A 14,247-nucleotide genomic window follows, 5' to 3' on the forward strand; every position below is an offset into this window, starting at 1 on the left:
CCGACCCAAGGATCAAACGTGCGTCTCTGGTGTCTCCTGCATTGGTAGGTGAGTTCTTTACCACTAGCACCACCTGGGAAGCCCTGCTTTTAACCACATCCCCCAGTAATCAGCAACCAGCTCAACCCTGGTGCGGGAGCAGAGTCAGAACTCACAAGCTAGCTAAGGCAGCTGGGATTGTTATGGGTCTTTTAGATGAAACGGAACCAGCCTCCAGATCTCCCTGAAGGCAGAACTCCCCACAGTTTTTATGAGAACTAGGTGAAAGAAACCTCACATTCCCAAGGAGTGGAAAAGATCTCAAAGAAAGCATTCCCTGAGTTAAGGCTCCAAAAGAAATTCATGTTAGAGATCAACTCACCCTGCCCCTCCCAGCAATATCATCCCCTTCTCCCAGCCACCCTTCCTCCAATTGTCCTTCCACCCGAGGCTTCCTGTGAACACTAGGAGGAAAAAAGTAAAACTCTTGAAAGGTCTCTCAGGATTGTTCCAGTGACCCACCCAGTTACCAAATGCTGATGTTTGCTCCTGTTCAACATTTACCCAGACTCTTGCTTTTCACCTTGTCTGCATCCCCAAAACAGACATTGCTCCAGTTCATGCCATAAGCAGTGAAGACACTCTTGAACTGAACCCAAGTCTCTCCCCTTATTTCATTTATTATAAAACCCACAGGAACCCTGGAGGCCAAAATGACTCCCTGCACGCCCCTCCATATCACCCTCCTTCTGCACAGAGTGTAGACATGATGGGCTCTGAGAATCTTTCTAATTCTCACTTCCTTACCTCTGGTGACTTTAGTCTCTCTTTTGCTGTCTTGTTTTTTGTTTTATTTTTTCAGTTCTCCCTTTTTATGCTGTGAAGACCACCAGCAAATCCTAAAATGCTCTCCTTTAGCAAAGCAGAAAGAGCTCAATCAAGATGCTAAACTAACCTCATGCTGGGCTTTCAGACCCTTTTCTTTTTGAAACTCTTCCAGAACCTATCACTCCAGAAACATGCACTCTTGCCTCTAAGATCTTTACAGCTCTGGTCTCATCAGCATCTACAAGAAGACCGCTTACTGCCCTTCTCCATGACCTACAGCTGCTTTTTTGTCTGCAGTCCTAAATGATACTGGCTTCTCCTTCTCTTTCTCCCACCCACCATTCCTCATCCCTCCAACTCGGGTCGGCCAGTGGTAAGTCAAGGGCAAGTATGAAACAAATTTACAGTTCCCCCTCCTGCCCCAGGTCTCTATTAGTGCTAATTTTTTCCAGCTTTCTCCCTAAAGCTTGGATATTTGTATTTGGGATTCCTGTCTCACAGATGTATTTGTTTGTTCGGTTCCGGGCTGGACTTTGTTAAGTTCCTGTCTCTTCCCACCAAGGGAGGATCTTTAAATTTGGAAAGTTCTGTCTTGGATCTTTGCTGCTGTCCACCAACACCTCCTGTTCCGGAATCCATACATGGCTTGGAGAAGAGGTCAGAGAGGGGTGAAACTCTGCTCTCCAGTGTTCACTCTGCGAATATCCAGCCAGTCCCCTCCACTACACGCACCAATATTGGCAACCAACATTGCAGCTGCTACCACCAATCCTCCTGGCCTCTGGCCATTTCTCCAGCAGGGAACTGGCCTCAGTCCCTCCCAAAATAATCTGCCCACATCTTGAAATGAAATTTACAAGGAGTCCTATCACATTTTCCCTAAAATCCCAAATCTGTAACATCTACAGAACCCCTTTCATCCTATTACTGAGTAATCCTGTGAATGGAAAATGGAACAGTGGGAAAGAAAATCAACCCATCCTCCCCCACCCACTGAGGTTTCCATGCTCCTCTTTAGTTTGTCTGCAGGACTGGCCTGTCTCTCCCCCTGCAGAGGCCTTTGCACTTTCCCGTTTGTGATCCAGTTCTGTTTTCCATGGTGCTCTGGTTCATAGAACAGTGATACTGTTTGATTAGAGATCCAAACATTCGCCACGCTCTTGAAAATTTACAACACCTCCAGCTTTCTGTTCTCCCCTCCAGCTAGGGTCTTGGTGCCTAATGCTTTTGTGTGCTCAGTCGTATCTGACTTTTTGTAGTCCCATGGACTGTAGCCCACCAGGCTCCTCTGTCCATGGAATTTTCTGGGTAAGAATACTGGAGTGGGGTGCCATTTCCTACTCCAGTGGATTTCCCTGACCCAAGGATTGAAACTGTGTCCCTTGTGTTTTCTGCATTGGCAGGCAGATGTGTATTCTTTACCACTAGCGCCACCTGGAAAGCCTAATGTATTTATCCAGTAGGTATTCTCTGAAATGTGACACGCAAGGTGTGACCTGTGGGCCTGGGGGTGGGAGGGTCTCTGAAAAGGTGGCTGCAATTGCACCCACTCCCCAGCTCTCTCTTGTGACATCTGTGGGGTCCCAAGTTCTTTTGTACTAAAGCTAAATATGAATCCTCTATTTAGCTGAGAAAATAAAATATGGCCATACAGCACTTTTAGAGGAAAGAAAGCACAATGAATCCAGTCACTACCCATTTCACAAATTCTGAAAGTTGGGGAATTTCTGCTCTCTGGAATGTCAGTGGGCCAAGCTGACAAATGGATTGTTCTCTTCCATCTGGGTAGTTGGCATCCTGGGGATGTAACTGGTATCGGATCTACTGCTTTGACAAACCCTGAAGCTATGCAGATCAAATCCTATTATAGCATCCTCCAAGGGCTGTCTGTATATATTATGCTGAATTTTGCTGCACCAAAGGTTTTGTGAAAGGGGCCAACTGACTTGAATCCTTGTTGTGGCCCAGAGGGTTTCTAGGCAAGCAGGGAGGGTCCCTGGAGAAGCCAGATTCCTGGTGCCGCACACCCTCATGTGCAGAGTTCTGTGGCCTTCAGAGGAGCAGCACACGCCAGCCACATTTTCCAGCTCATGAGAGAGACAGACAGACAGACAGAAAGATGGAGAAACAGAGATTAAGTCCAAGGCACTCAGATCCTGGGCTCAATCATCATACCCCAGTTACCTGGAGTGGAGTTTAACAGGCTATTCCCTGACCCAAAATATGTCCCAAGTATTCTGGCCTAAATTCCATGGGCTATCTGGTTTTCTTATGCTTAATAGAAACCTCAAACTCATCCCAAGCTGGAACTGTATAGATTCTGGGTCTGCATGAGAACTTGGGACTGGCAGGCACCTCTGGATTGGAGTGACCTCCCCCACCTCCCAACTCTTCTAATTTGGATCCTACATCTTCCCTGTCCCTTCCAATTTGACATGTTTCTATCATATTCTCAGGATTCAAGGTGACCATGCAAATCCAGACTGCCCAGGGCTCCCAGGCCTGAGGCTGCCTCAGTTCAGTGACTTGGAACTGGCTATTTTTGATGAAGGCCTAAGTTGTATAAGACCTTTCCTGTATTCCATCCCAAAATGTTGATTTGAGAAGCTCATTGACAAAGAACACACAGCTGGAGAGTGTCTCCTTTCTTCATGTTTTATAATCTCCAAATGAAAAGTTAGAAGTCACAGTTCCAATGAAGTATCTTAACTTCTTGACAGGAATACACATGAGCGTGAGCGCACACACACACACACACACTCACACACACTCAGACACTCAAGTTGTGAGATGAAATATAAAAACTGAAAATGTGGGTGTCTAGAAACCTGGGTTCTGCTACTGGCTCCAGCACTACCTTGCTGGGTGACCTTGGGAAAATCCGTTCACTCTCTGGACCCAGGCATTCTCTTTCAGCTTGAACATATGAGCCTGAAAAAATCCCAGAAGTTACGGCCTTGCCAACCTGATCATTCATTTAGCCTAATAGCATGATCATGATTTGCATAAAATCACTCACATAGCCTGGAATATTGTAGGGATGTTAGAAGGTTGGGATGGCTGAGCACAGAGGGCAAATACGTATTCTTTATATTATCAAGCTTACTGCACCAGAGACTTAGACCACAGCCACTTTGTCACCTGTGGGATGACTCACTTAGAAGAGTGGATCAGTTCCCTCCAGTGGGAAAGGCACTTGGTAATAGAAGAGCCCTGCACAGCAATGCCTTTTATATAAAACATTTCAAAGCCTTAAAATCCTGCCTTTGAAATCCAAATTCCAGTACAGTGAGGTGAATCTATTCTTATTTAAAATGTTCCATATGCTGAAATTAATTAGCAATCAGCAAGGGGAAAGGAATGAGGTTATTCAGTTCAGTTCAGTCACTCAGTTGTGTCCAACTCTTTGAGACACCATGGACTGCAGCATGCCAGGCTTCCCTGTCCATCACCAACTCCTGGAGCTTGCTCAAACTCATGTCCATCAAGTCGGTGATCTCATCCTCTGTGGTCTGCTTCTCCTCCTGCCTTCAGTCTTTCCCAGCATCAGAGTCTTTTCCAATGAGGTTATTAGTGGTCTTTTTTTTGACTGGATGGGGAAAAGTTAGGATGGGGAGAAGACAGGTCTTCTAGTGTCCTTCCAACCATCAAATCAGGATGTGTCTCATTGAGAAGATAGGCTCTGAAGGTATCCTTGAGATGAGTAGATCTCTTCACAAAGTTTAAGAGTAGGGACCATCTGTGAAGTCATGACATCCCCAGCCATGCCCACTTTATTCCAAGGTCAGGTTTATACCTATGCACTAGATCTGGAAAGTGCCTTGTCATTTGCCCCTGGTTTGGCTCCATTCTTTCCCTGCTGTAGAACAATACTCATGATACATTAACTGTGAGTAGCTGTAGATACAGAGAAGGCAATGGCAACCCACTCCAGTTCTCTTGCCTGAAAAATCCTATGGCTGGAGGAGCCTGGTAGGCTGCAGTCCATGGGGTCGCTGGGAGTCGGACACGACTGAGCGACTTCACTTTCACGCATTGGAGAAGGAAATGGCAACCCACTCCAGTGTTCTTGCCTGGAGAATCCCAGGGATGGCGGAGCCTGGTGGGCTGCTGTCTATGGGGTTGCACAGAGTCGGACACGACTGAAATGACTTAGCAGCAGCAGCAGCAGCTGTAAATAACAGCAAGGAGGATGGATTCAAAGATGGCTTACATGTCCTTCTGGACAACCTTTTCTCTTGTTCCAACACCAACTTCAGAATTCCTTCCCTCCACTGCCCTCTTCCTCCAGCCCTCAGAGACAGTCCACATTCCCAGCTTAGACAATGCATTCTTGCTACCCTGACACACACCACCAGAGTGGGCCAAGCAAACTGTTGAGAGAGCCAAACTACCCACCCAACACTAGGCTTTGGCTGAAGGCATCAAGCCAGGCCATGGTGTCATAGCAGTTAAGGTCTCTTGATAAGCCACATCAATTCAACTCTTAAAATTGATCATGGCATTGTTGATGAAGTTGATGAGGGTTACCTCAGACTGAATCCCTCCAGAGCCCAGACTGAATGACTTTTAATTCGGACAAGTCTGATGTTTAACTCTCTCTTCTCTGTGGAGGCAGCTGCTAGACCCAAATGTGGAATGGGTTTCAGTAGGCACAAGTTTGTTGGTTATGGGATACACCATCACATAAAGATGGCTTCCATATATGGAAAAGTCTCTAATGAAACTTTGGGGTTCATTTCCATCACTTCTAAATTACCACTGATTCTGGATTATTTTGAACCAGTGTTTGATATCAATGCCTTCCATAAATAGGATTCATCCATTCATTCAAAATTGTATTTAGAATCCCCTGTGTGTCATGCACTGTGTTAGATGTTTAGGATATTGAGATTAAGGAGACATGTCCCTTTCTTTCAAAGAGCTCCATAAAGGGTGATGTGTATATTTATTTCTCTTAAGAAGATGGCTGAAAAACTACTATATGAACCTTCCAAAGTCAGTAACTACCAAAATGTCATTATGAGCTATAATGAGCACTCTATCTGCAGGGACAATGATTTTGCTGCTGGTGGCTCACCCTCTCTAGATTATTAAATTATGGTAAATCGGACAAATGTTTTCCTCCTCCACAATTCCTCATGTGTCATAGACAGTTAACAGTTGACAAATAGAATGAAACAGAGCTACAGACTCTACAGTCTCTACAAGACATTACTTTTTGTTATGATTACTTATTGTAATATTAATATTAATAAGTAAATCTGAGTGCTTATTAAGTACCAGTGAAAAAGTGAAAGTGTTAGTCAGTCATGTCTGGCTCTTTGCAACTCCATGGACTGTAGCCCGCCAGGCTCCTCTGCCCATGGAATTGGCCAGGCAAGAATACTGGAGTGGGTAGCCATTCCCTTCTCCAGAGGATCTTCCCAACCCAGGGATCAAACCCAGGTCTCCCACATTGCAGGCAGATTCTTTAGCATCTGAGCCACCAGGGATGCCCCTCTAAGTACCAGGAATAGTTCTAAATGCTCTATATGCATTATCTCATTTAATTCTAACAATCCTAAGAGGTGAATACTGCCTTTCCCCTATTTTCATCCTGACTTTACAGATGCAGAACTTGAGGCTCAAACAGACTTGTGTACTTTTATTCCCTGCAAAGATTTCCAGAGGCTCCCACTGAGCACTGCTGACCTAGTTCAAGCTCTTTGCTTTATGAAGCACATCCATTCAGGCTCTATCTCCAGTCGGTGACTATGTTACTTTGTCAAGCAATGGCCACAAACCCAAATTATGAGATCATTTAGTCACTTAACAAATATTTATTTTGAATTACCATGTGATGAGCATACAGTGATGAAGCAAACACAGGCTCTGCTCTCCGGAGACTTTCAACACGAGAGAGGAGATTTTGAAATGAACAGAAAGAAGATAGAAAACTATGAGCAGGTACTGAACCCACTGGGCTTCAATAGCAGAGTCCAGACTGAGACTGGCCCATCAGCTCTCCCACCTCAAACTCCTGCAGCTGGACTCTTGAGTTCCAGACCCTTAGTATGGCTCACACCTTGGAACCGTGCCCTTCTGTGACCAACTTCATTCCACGAGCACCCAGGTCATCAGCATCATGGGTAAAATAATACCAAAACTTACTCTGTGAAGCCCAGTGGAACTGAAGACATGAAGAAAACACCCACTGGGGATGGCCAGGAGAAGTACAAGATCCTGAAGTACAACTGCTGGGAACTCATAAAGAATCACTAGAAAGAGAAGCCCAAGAAAGAATTTGCCTGGATGATCAAAAATTGAACAAGAAGGAACTGGAGGGGAACTACAGTCCAAAAGTTATACGATTCGCTCTAGCATGAAAGCCGCAGAGATCTTGGCTCAGGACAAGCCCAGAACCCTCAGGGTTCTCAAAGAAACATCAGAGATTGTCAAATTCCTCAGTAGCTGATGTGGAGGCTCTCTGTCCTTCTGTACACAGGAGCGGCCCTGTGCTGGGTTGCATTTGGAATTCAGTACTTCAGGGATAAGTCTGCATCCTTAGTGTGTATTTGGGTTCTGTGTTTGCTCTGGCTGGTGTGATCTTTGCTTATTTCTAATTGGAAATATGCACCAACATCATGGTCAGATTCACTAAACTATTCCTCAGTAAATTACCCCAGTTTTTGTCATCTGGGATGCAAGGAAGAAAGCACAGTCCCGGAAGAGCAGCTTATGGTTGGGGACTTGGTGGAGATTATGGGTGGAGACCAAATTCCTACGGATATCAGATAGCTCACTTCTCAGGGAGGTAGGGTAGATAACTTCTCTCTCACTGGGAGGTCTGAGCTCCAGTTCTGCTCCTGTAACTTTACTCATGACAATCCCCTTGAAACAAAGAACTCTGGCTTCTCTTCTGCAATCTAGTTTAAGGGCACAGCGACTGGCACAGTCACCAGCACGGGCAATGGCACCATCACTGAACAGATTGCTTCACTGGCTTCTGGAACTGGCAGTGGGAAGACACTCCTTGCCACAAAGACTGAGCACTTTTTGAGCATTGTGGCAAAAGTGGCCACTTCACCAGCCTCCTTTTCTATCTTTTTTTTTAATTTATTTAATTGGAGGCAAATTACTTTACAATATTGTAGTGGTTTTTGCCATACATTGACATGAATTAGCCATGGGTGTACGTGTGTTCCCCATCCTGAAGCCCCCTCCCACCTTCCTCCCCATCCCATCCCTCTGGGTCATCCCAGTGCACCAGCCTGAGCACTTGTCTCACGCATCCAACCTGGACTGGCAATCTGTTTCACATATGATAATATGCATGTTTCACTGCTAGTCTCTCAGATCATCCCACCCTCGCCCTCTCCCACAGAGTCCAATATTATCACATCAGGTGGTGCAGTGGTAAAGAATCTGCCTGCCGACGCAGGAGACATGGGAGACATGGGTTCAATCCATGGGTTGGGGAGATCCCCTAGAGTAGGAAATGGCAGCCCAGTCCAGTATTCTTGCCTGGGAGATCCCATGGACAGAGGAGTCTTGCAGGCTACAGTCCATGGGGTCACAAAGAGCTGGACACAGCTCAGCACAGCAGTCCATGAACTACGTCCTAGGTTCCACCACCTTCCTCACTGGTGTCTCTGTGGCCCATGCATCTGTGGACCTCCCGGTGATTTCACTGTCACTTCATTAATGAAGAAATACGGATGGCCAAGAACTGCCTGGAGATCAACCTGGAAGCACTGAAGACCTCAGTTCTGCTTCTATCATTTGCTCTGACAAGACTGACCCTCGGACTCACAGCAGAACCCAAGGGTGATGTGACAGTCAGATCTATGCAGCTCACACATGGAGAACAGAAAAACCAACTCCTTGCCTAAAGCTCTGGAATCTGGGCTTCCTTATTCAAGATAACAACACTATATAATCAAGTTGAGTTCAAACCAGGACAGGAGTAACCACCGTGGAGAAAGTGGTAGTTGGAGATGCCTTAGAAACTTCCCTTGGAAATTTTCAGAGGTCATTTTGAGGGGTGTGATGGAAATTAGGAAATTAAACCACAACATGCCTGGAATCCCTTTTGATTCTACCAATAAATTTCAGCCCCTCCCCCCACATAAGATGGATGACCCCAGTGACAGTTGCTGCCTCACAATGAGGATGGGGACCCTGAGAAGATGTTAGAGAAGTGCAGCACCATCATTAGTGAGGTCCTAGGGCAGGGCTGGAAGAAGCACAAGCTGGAATCAAGATTGCCAGGAGAAATATCAATAACCTCAGATATGCAGATGACACCACCCTTATGGCAGAAAGTGAAGAGGAACTAAAAAGCCTCTTGATGAAAGTGAAAGAGGAGAGTGAAAAATTTGGCTTAAAGCTTAACATTCAGAAAACTAAGATCATGACATCTGGTCCCATCATTCATGGGAAATAGATGGGGAGACAGTGGAAACAGTGTCAGACTTTATTTTGGGGGGCTCTAAAATCACTGCAGATGGTGACTGCACCCATGAAATTAAAAGATGCTTACTCCTTGGAAGGAAAGTTATGTCCAACCTGGATAGTGTATTAAAAAGCAGAGACATTACTTTGCCAACAAAGGTCCGTCTGGTCAAGGCTATGGTTTTTCCAGTGGTCATGTATGGATGTGAGATTTGGACTGTGAAGAAAGCAGAGTGCTGAAAAATTGATGCTTTTGAACTATGGTGTTGGAGAAGACTCTTGAGAGTCCCTTGGACTGCAAGGAGATCCAACCAGTCCATCCTAAAGGAGATCAGTCCTGGGTGTCCATTGGAAGGACTGATGCTGAAGCTGAAACTCCAACACTTTGGCCACCTTATGCGAAGAGTTGACTCATTGGAAAAGACCCTGATGCTGGGAGGGATTGAGGGCAGGAGGAGAAGGGGACGACAGAGGATGAGATAGTTGGATGGCATCCCCGACTCAATGGACGTGGGTTTGAGTAAACTCCAGGAGTTGGTGATGGACAGGGAGGCCTGGCATGCTGCAGTTCATGGGGTTGCAAAGAGTCGGACATGACTGAGCAACTGAACTGAACTGAACTGAGAGCAGCCTCTGGTCAAGCACATTGCTCAGACCTTCCACATAGTGTCCATGGAGCTAGGGGGCTTGGGAGAGCCACATTCTGGGCTTCTGTCTTCTTTCCCTGCCAACCTTCAAGCTCCCAGAAGCCTACACATTTGACAAGTGTCATGACCTTGCACATCTCCAACTTCTGCTTTGTGGGCTCTTGTCAAGGACTGATCCCTTTTAGTGCACTGTGTCTGATGCACTTACCAAACACCAGGGTGCTGGGGACAGGGTTATTATGGTCACAGGTGATCGTCCCTTCACAGCCAACATTACTGCCAGAGAATGTAGGTGAGATAGACGGCAAAAGACATAGAAAGATGCATCAGCACTGCTATGGAGCAAGTATACAAACAGGGCAAAACCACCGTGATGACCAGTATGGAGCTGAAGGGCCCCATCAAAGCATCTGGATGAACTCTTAACCGACCACTCGGAAACCACATTTGTTCCTCCAGCAGAAGCTGATGACTGATGTGAGCTGACAGAGACAGGATGCATAGTTTCTGCATCAGAGGATGGAGTTAGCGCTTCTCCATTTCTAAAGAATGCAGGTGTTGGGGTTGTCATGAGGATGGCAAATTCTAACACATCCAGAAATGCAAGCCACGTAGTCTGACTGGTGTGACAGTGACATCTTTACATCTCTCGGCACAGGGTGGAGGAAAGCTGCCTAATCTGTGACAATCTAAAGATTTAATTTTCCTAAAGAAGATTAATACTTATACCCTGACCCAGAACATTGCCAAGCTTTGCCCTTTTTTTAATTTACATTATTGTCAGGCTTACCCTGCTCCCTCGCATCAATACCATCTTATTCATTACCAACTTGGGCATAGACATAACTCTCTCCAGCTCATGGGAAAGCTGAAAGTGACATTATGAAGCAGATGCCCTGCCATAAGAAGATGGACAGACTAGTGAACAAGCCACTTGTCTTGTATTCCTGCTGATACACCAGCCTCATGCAAGCCTGGGAGCTTTCGTTGTTTATCACACCATGGATGCACAGAGTAGATTTAGGTTCAGCACTCTCTTTAACCTCTGAGGCGATGAGGGAACAACAGCATGTATGACAAGGAAAATTGTTATGGACAAAAATGTAGAGAGTATCAGAGAAAATACCCAGAATGTACAGGCTACACAGCTGCTCTCTCTGGCATCATGAACTAACAAACAGCATATCTGATAATGAAGAAGACCTGGAGCAATTTCATCTTCCAACACAGTCTTTTCAGAAATAAAGTCATCTGGCTAGGGATTGTCTCACCACTTATCAAGGCAGTAATCCTCTCCTACGGCCTTAGAAGTGTCACAGCCCTGGATTTTACTATGCTTCTGGCTTAGCATAATAAACAGTCTGTGGATATGGAACATACATACCTTCTTCTTTGGGTGTATAATGATGTGTGAAAACTTCTCATCAGACTTTATTGTAGAATCTGTTGAGATAATGCGTCACTAATACCATCTCTTTGCCTAAGTGTTCAAACTTCACATTAGTGATGACCTTTGGTTCTCTTGTGCAGTAATGATGTCATCCATATTTATACCAGAGAAAGACAAAAACTATATGAAAGGCACTCAGTTGACATTTTGTAGTTTACAGCTGAGGTTTGACTGTTTATGAATGACTTTTATCTCTATCTCTAATTTTAAAATATGTGAATTTCAAGATGGTGATATATGGAAGAAACACTTATTTTTATGTACACAGATTTCCAAGATATTAGATAATCTTGTGTAACCCAGATATCTGCTGGGATCTCCCTGCTCTGAAGCTCTCAGTGCATCCATGCTAAGTTGCTTCAGTGGTGTCTGACTCTTTGTGAACCTATGGACTAAAGCCTGCCAGGCTCCTCTGTCCATGGGGATCTTCCAGGCAAGAATACTGGAGTAGGTTGCCATGCTCTCCTCCAGGGGATCTTCCCAACCCAGGGATGGAATCTGCATCTCTTATGTCTCCTGCATGGGCAGGCAGGTCTTTTACCACTAGCACCACCCAGGAAGCCCTCACCCTTACTACCGGGATGCTAGTTGGGCTTCTTCCAATTCCTGCTCCAATACCAAATTCCAAGTCCACTTTGCATATCCTAACTCAAGGGGTTGTACTGAACAAAAGAGTCTTTCATTCACCAGGAAGCCATTGTGGTTTGAAATAGTAATATCTGTTTCTTGAAAAACACTTGCAAAGCACTTTTCAGCACCAACATTATGCCAATCATGTTTCATGCTTTCAACTTAGATTTATTCATGTGTGGGACACACATCTATGTTGGCAGGGGCCCAGAGAGACCACGTTTTAAAGTAAAAGGCATTTTAGAAAACAAACATGAAGATAGAAAGTGTTAAATGACATACTAGGGGTCCAGAAAGATTATCTGTAAGTGACTTCTAATGTCCTTTTCAATCCTAATTTTCCATGATTCTAGGTCATGTACCATGATGTCCAGTCAGGGACTTAGAAGAGGCTTCAAGCAGCAGGTGAACGTGGGCTAGACTTAAAGAAGAGACAGTGTCAAAGTAAGAGAGACAGTGTTTTAAGAAAAGTTGAACAGATCCCTATTTCCTTTGAATGAATCAGGAAACTTTACAACAAATCAATATTGGGAGTATGAAGTTTCTGAGACAATCTTAATTATATTTTACTCTTTATAATTTGCAAAATTTTGACTTCCTGTCTTTCCATCCTTCTTTCTTTTAAACAACATTGACTGAGGGCCTTTTATGTTTCAGGCAGTGTGCTAGGCATCGGAAATGCAAAGGCAAAGTCCCCAGAAGACAAGAATTCAAGTCCAAGGGGTGAAATAAACAAAGAAACAAATGTAGTTCAGGTTCAGACTGGCAGTTCCTGCATCCCTGCCTCAATCTCTGGCCTCTACCCCTCAAGTTTAGGCACAATACTCATCCATTCCCTAGTCTACTCATCCCCAAGTCCAGAGTATGGGTTTAGTAACTTACATTAAACCTTTGGGGAGTCAGAATCACCCTTCAGTTCTCTTCCATAAGCTGACTTCTCCCTCATCTCTTTCTACTCTTTTCTCTCCTCTCTGCTCTCTGAGGAACAACACAAATTCCCCTCCTCATCCTACACACAAGAGTTTCAAAGCCATCTTTTTTTACTTGAGGATACCCTTGGGTGCCACCCTTCACCCATGATGACTCAAAATACTACTTCCAAATAAACACTGGGCCCACCACAGTAAAGGGGTTTGAAGACGGAGGAAAGGGGGTCTCCATCTTTGCTCAAACAACATTTCTGTGCTCAGAAATGGGTGGATCTTGTCCAATAAAGACAGAATAAGCAGCCTGGGTGGTAAAGACTAAAAGGAATTCTGGTCCATAAAATGTATTTCTAATTCTCAGTGAGACCATTCCAGAAATGTAGGGAGTTGGCCCCTGAACTCACCAATGTTTGGGTTATATTTCATCCTTGATTGAGCACCGGAACTGCACACAGTGCCAACTCCCATGTGCTCTGAGGAGGGCTGGGTACATTATGCCTCTGTTTTTGCTTTTTGGTATTTTCCCCACGTGTCTGGGGTGTTTCTTCCATTCAAACCAGAACTTTTCCTCCCTCTAAGCCACACATGGGATCCAGCCTGGGTTGATACTCATGCTGCTGCTGCTGCTAAGTCGCTTCAGTCATGTCCGAATCTTTGTGACCCCATAGATGGCAGCCCACCAGGCTCCGCCATCCCTGGGATTCTCCAGGCAAGAACACTGGAGTGGGTTGCCACTTCCTTCTCCAATGGGTTGATACTCATAGGAGATGCTAAATTCACTTTAGGGCCAAAGAGTAGAAACAATTTATTCAAAAACATGCCAACAACTCCATGGAAAACCTTCACGGACACCATCACTTCATCCAGACTTTCTGATGGAAAGGAGCTCTTTTGCTCAGTGGCGACCCTGAGATGATGGGTTGTTCCTCTGTAGGAAGGAAGGGTGGGCCCAGGGCTGGCCCTCTTCTGGGGTTCCAGTATGGCGTGGGTATCTCTGCTTGTCCCTTGCTGAATCATCTCTCCCTCTCTTTATTCTTTTCTATGTTCTTCTCTCATCCAGGGTCCACATCTCAGTTCAGGACTCCAGATGAAGTCTGCTCAACAGACACGGCATTCTTGCTAAACCAGCCGGCATAGAAGATGCCAGAAAAACATGATCTTTGTCCTCAAGTAGTTGAAGGCCTGACACCAGAAGAGGCATTAGATTTGCTCAGCTCGGCAGCAGAGGAGACAAATGGGGCAAGAGACAGAAGATGCTAGAGCAAAAAACATCTTCACTATATAAAAAGAGGGTTTTAGCCAAAATTGGTGGTGGTTTAGTTGCTAAGTCATGTCCAACTCTTGCGGCCCC

This window comes from Odocoileus virginianus, chromosome 30 (genome assembly GCF_023699985.2).
Source record: "Odocoileus virginianus isolate 20LAN1187 ecotype Illinois chromosome 30, Ovbor_1.2, whole genome shotgun sequence".
NCBI lineage: Eukaryota > Metazoa > Chordata > Mammalia > Artiodactyla > Cervidae > Odocoileus > Odocoileus virginianus.